This window comes from Chelonoidis abingdonii, chromosome 1, assembly GCF_003597395.2.
Source record: "Chelonoidis abingdonii isolate Lonesome George chromosome 1, CheloAbing_2.0, whole genome shotgun sequence".
Taxonomy (NCBI): Eukaryota; Metazoa; Chordata; order Testudines; family Testudinidae; genus Chelonoidis; species Chelonoidis abingdonii.
Window position 1 is genome coordinate 63,573,729 of NC_133769.1, and position 12,122 is coordinate 63,585,850.

Below are 12,122 nucleotides of genomic sequence, written 5' to 3' on the forward strand. Positions count from 1 at the left end.
GGAGGAGTTTACTTTCCCTTTGTTGTGAGACTCAGAGTCTCTGAGTCTTGGGGGTCTCTCCAGAGAAGGTTTGGGGAGACCAGAAGGGGGCCAAAACCCTGGAAATTTTGGATGGTGGCAGCGAGATCAGATCCAAGCTGGTAATTAAGCTTGGGGGAGTTTCATGCTAGCTTCTCAGTTTATGAACGCTAAGGTTCAAATCTGAGTAGGAAGCTACGACAATGTTGACCAGACAACTCTGGGGAGAGGTGAAATCAGTTTCTCAAAGACAAAGGACAAGCTGATGCTTCTAGACAGGTGTCAAAGTTAACTGGCAATCTCCTGTCAAGTGGCCGTTCTTTGCCAAAGGAGGAGAGCAGGAACAGATTGACCTTCATTTTAACAAATAACAACATGGAACCTCTTTCACCATGAGACTGTGCCTATGTCCTCACAGCTGGAAGGAAATGTATCTAGGAGTAACCCTCTGAAAAATGCATTTCAAAGTGGGACTGGACTATAAAAGTGAGGGGCAAAACACCTCAAGTATTCTCTTTCTTTCTTTCTCACCCTCTCTCTCCCTCTCTTTCACCTAAAAAGACAAAAGGAACCAGCATTGGTACTTTGTGAGAGATCCTGACTTGAAAATTTGGTCGGCAATGTTACTAGAAATATGTGGTAAGGGATTTCACCTTGAACCAAGTCTAGTTTGTTAAGTTTATTACTAGAAACAGTTTTATCTTTATTTCTCTTTTAATCATTTCTGGCTTTAATGCCTTATACTTGTACACGTAAAATCTATCTCTTTGTAACTAAATAAACTTTTTTTATTCTTTAATCTAAACTAATCCAGTGTTGTGTTTAAACTGAATTGTTTGGTAGTTCCAATTAAAGTAGCAAACTGTTGTACACTGACCCTTTACAGGGGCAATGGACCTCGAATATCTGAACTGTCCAAGAGAGCTGTACAATGCAGTAAACACATTTGGAGCGGGGGAATCCAGGACTGGAAGTGTGTTGGGGTCATCCTGGAAGTGGTAATCAAGGCTGCTGGAAAACAGAGCATGGCTGGTATATAGTTGACTGGGATAAGAGTTGCTGGACCAGGACTGCAGCTACACAGAGACACTCAGGGTGTGACCTGCATGCTGTTTGGCTAATTTTGACAGGCTTGGTTTGGGAGCTTGTGATGTTCCCCTGGTGTTGTCTGGACCAGTGATCTGCTAGGTCACTCCAATCCTTGACTCTAGTTGCCAGCCTTACCCTGCTTTGCTGTGAGAACCCACACTCCCAGGCTGTTCACGCACAGCCTTTAGTATGTAAGCTGCTCCCAGCTACATGCGTGAACACTTTTGGCCAACCGCTGCTTGGATTGTACAACCGACTGACACTAGCTAATATCTCCAGTCCCAGATGCAACCCTAGGAACCTTAGTCTTGCAGTGTCCAGTTATGCCCGCTGGATGCTGCAAGCTTATATGAGTTCATCAGTTTAACGAAGAAATTGATATGTATCAGGCTTATTATCCCCAGGGGAGTCTCTGACACACTTCAAAGCAAATGCATTGCTTCAGACAGAATAAACAAACAAATGTATTAGCTACAAAGGATAGATTTAAGTGATTATAAGTCAAAGCACAACAAGTCAGATTTGGTCAAATTAAATAAAAGCAAAACACATTCTAAACTGATCTTAACACTTTCAGGGCCCTAACAAATTAGATGCTTTTCTGCACAGGTTGGCTGGTTGCCCTTCAGGTAGGCTCTCCTCTTTGATCAGTGCTTCAGTCACTTGGTGGTGATGTCTGTAGGTGGAGGTTGAAGAGCGAGAGCATAGCAAACGTATATCCATTTTATCATGCCTCATAACCTTAATCAGCCTCATAACCATAATCAACCTCATTACCATATATATGAAATTACTATTACTATAACAACAATGCTCAGTGCATCATGAACCTTCTGAAGACATCCAACATGACAAACTTTGCATTGGCTACCACACAATAATATTATAAGGATGAACATGGGGGTGCAGGGTGTTCCCTCAAAGTACCGAGTGTCACAGAACTACAGTAGCAAAGTATTGTGAGGCACCCAAAGTTGTAGGGCAGGTGGTGACAACTCCTCACTAGTCTGGATTGCACCCCTGAATGTCATAGCTCCCCAGATCTCTCTCTGCATTTGACTCTCCACCCTACCATACAGAGAGTGGGCTCAGTCCTCTTTATGGCACCATTACTTCCTTCATCTTCCCTTGATATGTATTGGAGAGACCTGGGGTTCTTGTGCTGGAAGAAAGCACATGGAGCAGTGACACTGGGGACAAGAATAGGTAGATCGGGGCCATCAACAAGGCAGCCATCATAATCTCATTGGCCCAGTGGAGAGTCTCTGGAAAAGGTAATAGCAATCTTATTGTTTCTACAAAGTCTTTGGGATAGCTCAGTGGTTTGAGCATTAGCCTGCTAAACACAGGGTTTGGAGTTCAGTCCTTGAGGGGACTATTTAGCGATCTGGGGCAAAAATCCTTCTGGGGATTGGTCTGCTTTAAGTAGGTATTTGGACTAGATGACCTCCTGAGGTCCCTTCCTACCTTTAAAGGAGGTTTTTCAAGTAGGAGAGGCCAGGAGCCATAGCTCATGGAAGTGTCCTCTCAGGACTAGAAGCTAGAGCTGTCATGGGGCTAGAGGTGACTCACAGGCATAGTGTTTCTGCCTGAGTGGCTTTGACCTCTAACTCAGAGTGGGAAATTATGAAGTTCCTTGGGGATATGCAAGCTTTTGTGCTGGTAACAAGGCTGGTGTTCAGGGCCAAATTAAAGCAAAAGTAAAATAGGCCAATGCCTAGGACCCCAGCTCATGGAATTACATGAGATCATATTCTTAGCTTTCATATAATATACAAAGCACCACACCTATGTTTCTACCCCTTACGGATGCAAAACAAAAAAGCTTTCAAATGTAAACTGTGTGTAACTGAAGCCTATCTACTTTTAGACAGTCTGAAACACTAGTTCCAAGAGTGGTGAACTGCCCCATTGTGGAAAGTCCCTAGGATCCCAGGTTCTCTTAATTTGCCCCACCTGCTCTATGCAGGGGCAATTTGAGAGATTTCCACCCCCTGAACTCCTTCCAACAAGGTTATGCAAGCTCTAAGATATTAAGGGCCAATTCAACATTTAAGTTGAAGTCAATAGGATCTAAACAAAAGCTCACAGTTAAGCACATAGATAAGTCTTTTGCAGAATAGGGGACCAAAACAGGCCTCCATTAAAGAGGTAAGAAAAGTGAACACTGCTGGGAGGGCAGACCTTCTTGTCTAATAAATTTGAAGCAGTATAATGGTAAAATGTTATTTAAGTAAGTGACAAACTCATTTAACCTTTCAGCTGAAACAAGAATATATAACTTATAATTTGTACAGTCCAATTTTTGAAATTCATAACTTCATCTCTGGCTTCATATAAAATTTACAAGCAGTAATAAGTGACTAGTGATTGTGAAAGTAATTTATTATATTAATTTTATTCAAATTCAAATAAGGCGTGCACTATGCTGTATGAGAACACAAGATAGAATGAAATAATCCTCATTGGATAATCTTTGACAGGATTATTAAAAGACTGAACAATTTATGATTCCTATTGCAGATACATTTATCCTTACCCTAGGCAGTTAATATGAGGTGTAGCATTTTAATAATGCAAATAGCTGAATATTCAGTTGAGTACGAAAGGGAGCCTGACCTTAGATAATAATTCAAAAACTAACTTTCTAAATATCATGATAAAGCATCCATCAGAATCTTATTGCTTTTTAATTAGGGCTTAGGTTAGTTTGTATTCTTTCACTTGTTGTTTTGATTTGTATGCAAGCTGTAAAATAAAATCTTTTAATTTAATACATTAATGAAGTTATAATCTTAATGGGTGGCAAACATTCTGGAAATTAAATAAAATTCTTTATGCAGTAAAACTTAATTTAATTCATTTAACAGATGACTTTTTGTATTTGCACATTGCATATATATATATATAAGGAGAGGTAAACAATGCTGTGTTACAATAGATGTGCACAAGGACCTAAACCTAAATTTGGGCTCAGTCTTTCTCTCAGTAAAATCAAAAGCAAAAATATCATGTACACTTCAGTAGGAGGAAGGTCCCAACAGAAAGATTTCATCTCTATAGGAATATTTTTCAATAAGTTGCTCTTTTGTTTAAAATGAACCTGAAAGGAAAGGCAAGCAGCACAAAGCATTAACTTGTTGCATTTAGCCACACCTCTGAGTAGGTTACAGAAACAATCACTTGCTTGTCTTCCCCCACACTTACTCCCTGAGAGAAATCTGCATGCTGCACCTTCCCACTCCCTGTTCAGTTTCTTAGGCCAGTGTAGAGGGGTTTGTGGCCATGATCCATTCCCTCAGCACAAGCATTAGAGCTAGGGAGAATCTGCTCATCACTTATGAAGACATTTCTACATGATGAGGAGAAATGTGCACTATGTACATTGTCTTAGATAAATAGATATGCTACTTCAATACATAGTGGAAATATTGAGACTCATCCAAGTTAGGCCCCAAACCAAACCTGGCGTTAACTCTCAAAATGTTACCTCAGAGTCTCACAATTTTACCTCAGAAAAATGTTTCTAGGTCTCATAATAGCAGAGAAAAGCTTGAAAGTTTCACCACCAAAAGACAAAAGCTATGGCTACAGTACAGAATTTACAGTTTAAGCCAGTGAGAGAGAGCTCTCCTGTCGACTTAATTACACCAGGCCCACAAGCAGCAGTAGCTATTTCAGTAGGAGAAGCTCTCCTGTCGACACAGCGCTGTCCACACCAGTGCTTAAGTCAGTGTAACTTACATCGCCCAGAGGAGTTGCTTATTCACACCTCTGAGTAACATAACTTATACTGAAGTAAGCTGTAGTGTGTACATAATCAAAGACAAGAAAGAAGGTACATTGCTGGGACTCATTACATTTGGGTTCAGTTCCCATCTCTGACACAGTCTTCCTGTGTGATCTTAGGCAACTCGCTTAGTCTTTCTGTGCCTCAGTTCCCCAACTGTAAAATGGCAATTCCCTACCTCACATATGTGTTGAGCAGATAAATATATTAAAGACTGTGAGATGCTCAACAACTACAGCAATGGGGGTCATGTAAGATAGAAATTTTTAAAAAATTGTGTGTCTAACTTTCTGATTTTTAAGCTAATCTGGTGATTTTTAGGGGCCTGGTTCATGATTTTTAAACATATCGGGTAGCAAACCACTCCTACCAGACCCAGAAATCAGAGGCGCACAACAGAGGGTTAAAGGTGACCTCCTTCTCCACCACCTGTTACAAACAGAGAGCTGTGACACAGCTGAAGATCTGGCTTCCTAGCTTCCCCAGTCCTTTCTTTACATATTGCATTTGTACTTATTTGAATATATTCCCCAAGACCCTATATTATTTAATAAACAGATGATTACAGTGGGACAACTTTATATCAGATGTAACTTCAGTGAGGTCTGTGGAGTTATATCAGGGAAGGAATTGACCTTGTAGATGTCTGAATTAAAGCACAACACATGTATTTTGTTTTAATTGGGAATTCTCCTTTGCTGCAGGAATTTTACAGATTGCTATGATCGAATGAATTGCAGACAGCCCCCTGAGGGCAAAGCCCTCTTTTTTGTTTAGAAATTTCCATGTATATTATGATCAGCCTTCAAGTAAAAGCTAAAAACAAAAGGTCAGGAAGGGAAAATGAGGAGAAAGTTGTTTTTTGCTCTGCTCCGTTTTTCTTTTTGATCTGAAAAGGTATCAAAACATCATGGCTTCCACTGAGAATGCCTTGCTTGAGATCTGCAACTCTTTTATACTGAACACAATAAGGATTCTGTTACAGCCTAATCTTTATGCTGTTGGAGCCAACAGCAGAACTCAATGGGACTCACCTAGGACCTGGATTTCACCCTTAAAGCCACAGGGAACAACTACTGCAATATAGACTCAATATTCAATACCACCCACCAAGCCAAAAATGTATGCAAAATAAATACATTTTGCAGAACAGATTAACAGGAAATTATAAAATCCTATTTTCTAGTCAAGGGCTCCATGTCCAGTGTTATCTTCCACAAATGTACACTTCATTACTAACTACAGAAAATGCAAATATCAGCGACTACAGTACAATACAGTTAAAACACAGATTTGCAAAGTCTGAATGTGTTTAGATAAAACTGTAACACATTTCTTCACTCCAAACAGATCAGACATTCCAATTACATTCATAGATATATGCTCTACTTCAACACCATACTGTACTATGGGGAAACGTACAGAACTCTGACATAGTTTAATAAACCCTGAAACTGTATTTCTTTGAAATTTGTATTACACAACACCAAACATTAAAACATCCAATAACATATTACGGGACAAAACAAAGGGGCTAAGTTAAGGTTGGGTGTGTGATTTCTGTCTGACAGTAAGCAATAAAAGATTAAATGATTGGGATTCTCTGTGTGAGTCCCTTCACTCCTGTGGGGGCGGAATTATACATATAATTTATATGTTTGCTTCTAGCTATTTCAGTATAAAAAAGGAAATAGAATTTCTGAGCATACAAATTCCTTAGCTGGTACCTCCCATTCTAAATGCTTTTACAAAGAGCCTTTTTAGTGGGGAAATAATTCGATACTCTGAAAAAAGTCTAAATTAAATTGTTGACATTTAATTCAAAGTTAAAATCAAACTTTGCTGTCTTTGAAGCCATCTAAGTGGATCCTTTTATAGTAGGAAGCTTTGATACCATTTTAATTCACCTAATAGTGAAGGAACTCTTAAAAAAATGTTGCCCTCTTCAGTATAATTTAGTACACCTAAATTCTGGCTGAGGATACTCAGTGTATTCCAAGAGAGCAGAAACCTTTTGCCACATTTTAAATACTCAGTTTCTTTAAATTTGTAATGTAGCATTAGGAACATGAGACTTAGACTCAGATTCCACTAGTCTCTATTGTTTCATTTTAGGTAAGCATTAATAAAATGCTTCGCTGTTTTGGTTAAGCATCTCTCAAAAACAGAATACACAGGTTTGGTTTGGTTTGGTTTTTACAAGGCACCTCGATCCAATTTGCCATAAAATCAGTGGAATGATACCCCAGATTTCAACGGGGGGACTGAACTAAATGCAACATACTAGAGGTTATACTGTCAGAGTGCATATAAGGAGCAGAAAAAATAAACCTGTGTGATAATATCCCAGGAAAAACTTATATCCTTTCTTAGGATTGGATTGTAATCTTAAAATCCAACCTGAGCAAGAGGCAACACATAGCGACACTGCCCCAGGAGCAGGACAGGGACCAGACTGGGACCAGACCAGGACAGGGACAGTTGTCCTTGGTCAGTGAAGACCCATAGTTCAGAAATGCATTCACATGAGTTCACCTCCCACCCCAGTGAGAGGGGCAGATAAGGCACATTGCTTACTTCACCTGGTGCTCTACTCACTCCCCTGGCCACTCCACTCCACCTTCTGGGATGTTTTGAGGTCCCACCATTTAATACAGCTTTCAGTGATTTCATCTCTCAGTGATTTCAGCTGGTAGTGGGAAAGCCTCACTGCTAGCGTAGGTTGGGAAGTATCTTTCACAAGAGACAGTGATTTCAGCTCTATTGATGCACAGCAAAAGAATCTCAACTGAGTCTTAATCAGCTCTATAATTGCACAGTGGAGAGAATCAAATGGTGCCTAGGACCAATAAGCAGAGTATCAGGTACAAACACCTGTCCCCACCCTCTCTCATCACTATATCACTTTGGCACCCTACTCCCTGCCTCGAGAGTGCCTTTCAGTTGAGGGTGAGTCCCTCAATCAGGGTATGTCAAGCGCAGTTCTGCTCTCCTTGATTCACACAAGAATGACAACCCTTTATTACCCAACAACAAAGTGACTTGCAATCCAACACCTGCCAAAAACAATCATTTGGGTAAAGCAGCTATATCATGCTGCTCCCCTAGGCAGAGTAGGTATGTCCATGCAAACAAGGTTGGCTCCTGAAGTCCTTTTCCCAGCTCATCAGTAGATGTCCGGCTAGAGCTCATTCAGACTCTGCTCACACTTAGTGATTTCACAAGGTAGCAGGAAACCTCACTACTAGTGTAACTTCTGTACTGTCTTTCACTGCAATACCAGATCTAAAGCTTAGTCCCTATGTCTGCTCATCAGTGATCAGTTCTAATAATCATTGAACAGAAAAAAGGACTCTCAGTGAAGCCTAATCAGTTCAAGAGATGAGGCAAATAATATGACTTTTAAAACAGAGACCATATCACTAACTAGGAACACCTTTCCCCACCTTCTCTTTTATTACAGGGATTTGATATCCCTATCACTGCTTAGCAAGTGAGGTTAAGTTTTAGGGAGACTCCCTAAGTAAGTGCAGTGCTAATACAGTTCTGCTGCCCTTTACTCATACGATAAGGATAACAATAGTTCATTACCCCTGCACTCAATACTAAAGTGAAATGTAACCCAAAAATAGTCAAAATTGATCATGCTGGTAAAGCAGCTCCATCTGCTGAGCACTTAGGCAGAGTAGATATGTTGATGTAAATACAACCTGCTGCTGAAGTTTTTACCCCAAGTTCGTCACTAGACGACAGAGGAGAGCTCATTCAGACACTGTTTCCACCTCTATATCCAAAAAAACCCAGAATTTCCAATACTAAAACAACAGCTTTCTTTGTAATGAATGTTATATTACTTATATTACTATAAACTATTGACATGGTGACTCAGACATACTGAAGTCCTATTTGATGTGGTGTCCCAAGAGATTTAGGACAGGTTACACAATAAAGGTGTGAAGGATTACACTATAGGGTTTTCCTGATGTGCACACCTCTCCCATGGATGTCAGTGGAACTCTGTAACAGTAGTGAGAGCTTCGTATGATCTTTATTGAAATTACAGTAATTTAACAGTAAAAGTCCTGGCTGAAAGAATAATGGAAATCAACTTAATATATCTTATTGGGTTATGAGTTATTTCCAAAGGGGTGGCGAAAGGGAATACCTCTTCTGAATGATGAGAATGCAACCTTACTTATGGGAACTAGTTTACAATGAAGCACAAGATCCTGCATGCAGTGTCTTATTCCTTGGTAGCTGAGGATATTAATTCATGAGCTGTAGGCAAGCACATTGATCTTCCCAGCCATCCAGAAATGAAATGTCAGGTAGAGCTATTTTTCATTGCTATTCCAACAGACTGATTCACCCATGGTACTGTTTTCTTGCACTTAGAACAGAAAATATCCAGTGACTCCTACAAAAATGTAGGTTCACATGGTTTCAGTTTTATGATTTCCCATTTGTTCCCACCTGATAACCACCCATAAATGGCTTCAGATAATGTACATGTGGTACAAATCTAGTCTTGGGAGTGAGATTGTTTTTTAAAGAAAAAAAAGTCTTTAAAATCTTCTGTTTTGCTCACATTGGTCCCAGTTCTGCATGGCATGTATCCCTAAAATTCCAAGTGAAGTCCATGAGAATGTTGGAAGCACAAGAAATACAGGATTAGGTCATGTGTGTTATGCTGTATTCTGTACTGTAATTATTTAAAACAATTTCTACACTATGAGGAAGCTATCTGAGTCACCTAGGAAAAATCTAAAAGTGCTTACTAAATCAATGTAACCAGATTTTAAAAGAATCCCTTAGAAGTTCTAAGTCTGATAGGAACATAAGTATTGCCATACCAGCTCAGGTCATGATCCATCCAGTTCAGTATTTTATCTCTAGCAATGGCCTATGCCAGGTGCTTCAAAGGTAGGTCCAAGAAATCTTACAGTAGGCAATTACGTGGGTATATAATCACTTATATAAGGAATTATTTCATCTTCCAGTGAAATGTAGTCAACCTTGGACAACTTTAAACAGTTGTTAAGTACTGAAACTGCAGGAGGAATTTAGATAGACACACTGCAATTACCTAAATTGAAATTTGATCAGGACACTGGTTCTAACACTCCAACTCTTGTGAAAAGCGTTATGGGGTCTTAGATATGTAAAAGTCATCAAAACCTTTGTTGTAGGTATGTTTCTTCAAAAATGGCAACCTCAGCAACACAGTAACAGAACCATTCTGGAATAATGAGGAAAAAGTGTCATGATCTCTTTCCCAGTTACTGTTCAGGACTGACACTACTTAGTTTATGAGGTCTGGAAAAATTACAACCCAAGGATAGTAGTATCTCTTTAAATTTTGCAAGCATAAGAACAAATACTTAAGGCCTGAAAAGTAAAAGTACAAAGCAACTTTATACAGATGTAAACAGAGTCAGGATGATCTCTACCCTGATATCTGGTGGTGAATTGTGGCAAGTTGTGGAAAAGAACTTCAGGGACTGATCTTGTTTGCATAGGCACACCCACCCCACCTAGCATGAGCTCAAATGGTCACTTTGGTTGCTGTGGGATCCCTGGTTTCTCTGTTATTAGGGCAGGAAGAATAAAGTGTTGTTACCCTGATTATGTGAACCAAGGACAATGAAACTGTTTTATGACAGAGGGACTCACAATCAACTAAGTAGCACTCGCTAGACAAAGAACATCGGTTCCAAAACCCAGTGAATTGAGAGAGGCTGAGGACAGCTATTTGTACTGGATGGTATAGGGCCCCTTTGAGGGTTTGGAATACCTGTTGCACCCCTTTCTCTCTCTCTCTACAGTGGAATATCAGAGCTAATTTTAAGTCCATTAGGAGTCTGAGCTGACTTCACTTTGGGCCAATGGTGCACCAACAGTGAGATAAGATATGTTGCTGAGCAGCTGGTGGAGCACAGCAGTTTGCAGGACAACTGGAGGGGCTTGTGGGACAGCAGGTGGAGTGGTTCATGGGATGGCTGGCGGAGTGAAGCAGTTGGTGGAGTGGCTCATGGTGAAGGCTGCATCAGATCCCCATGGAGAGGTGGGGCAGTCAGCCTCATACCATGTAAGGTGCCCCTTAACACTGCTGCACACCCTGTTTGCCCGCCCCCAGGCTGGGAGGTAAAACTGCAGATAAACTTTTGAACTCTGGGGCTGCATTGACCAGGGGCAGAGACTTTTGGGTTGTTGGACTTAAAACCCTGAGGTGAACAGGATACTACTTATCTTACTTGGCGGGGGGCGGGGGGGGAGGTGAGGTGCCTTTTGCTCATGGTTTGTGTTATGAATCCTGTTTGTGGGTTTGTGGTGTTTCCCCAACATAATGCTGCATTGTTTCCCTCCTTTATTAAAAGGATTTTGCTACACTCAGACTCTGTGCTTGCGAGATGGGAAGTATTGCCTCTTAGAAGCACCCAGGGGGTGGTATATAGTTGTCCCAGGTCACTGGGTGGGGGCTTGAGCCGGTTTTGCATTGTGTTATTGAAACAGAACCCTCAGGTACTGAACCCAACCCTTGTTGCTGCCAACTTAGATGGGCAGAAGGGTTACACATATTTAACTACCTTTTAACAATGTCATGTGCATCATTTATGGTGAAATAAAATATAGGATATGTTACTTCTTAGACAATAATGTGTCACAGGAGAGAGAGAAATCAACATTACTTACAGCACCATTATTGGTATCCCATCATTTTCTGCTTCACTACACCTTTTAGAAGCTTCTCCCTATATGAAAAAATACTATACAATCTAGGCCGCAATTCTGAAAAACACTTAGTCTGTGTTCAATCTTAAGCATCTGAGTAATATCATTCCTATTCAGCAAAGCACTCAAAAGCCTGATCCAAACTCTATGCAGTCAGCAGAAGTATGCTGACTTCTATGTATATGGATCAGGCCCTTGAGTGGGTGCCTAAGTATGTGCTTGAATGCTTTTTCAAATAGGAATGGGATTATTCACATACATATATACAAATGCATTGGTGTACAGGGCCTTTATAACGATTAAGCTAACAAGATTCTGTAGCAATGTAATAGCTATGGGATATTGAGGTAGATAACAGTATTTTTGAGCCAAACAATAGAGTTTTATATTAGGGATATAATTCTCTATAGACAGAATAAAAAACCTAAAGAGAGGTTATCATTTTCTATTACCTTCCATAGGCCTTTGTCATAAGGGTTGTGATGCCAGGCAT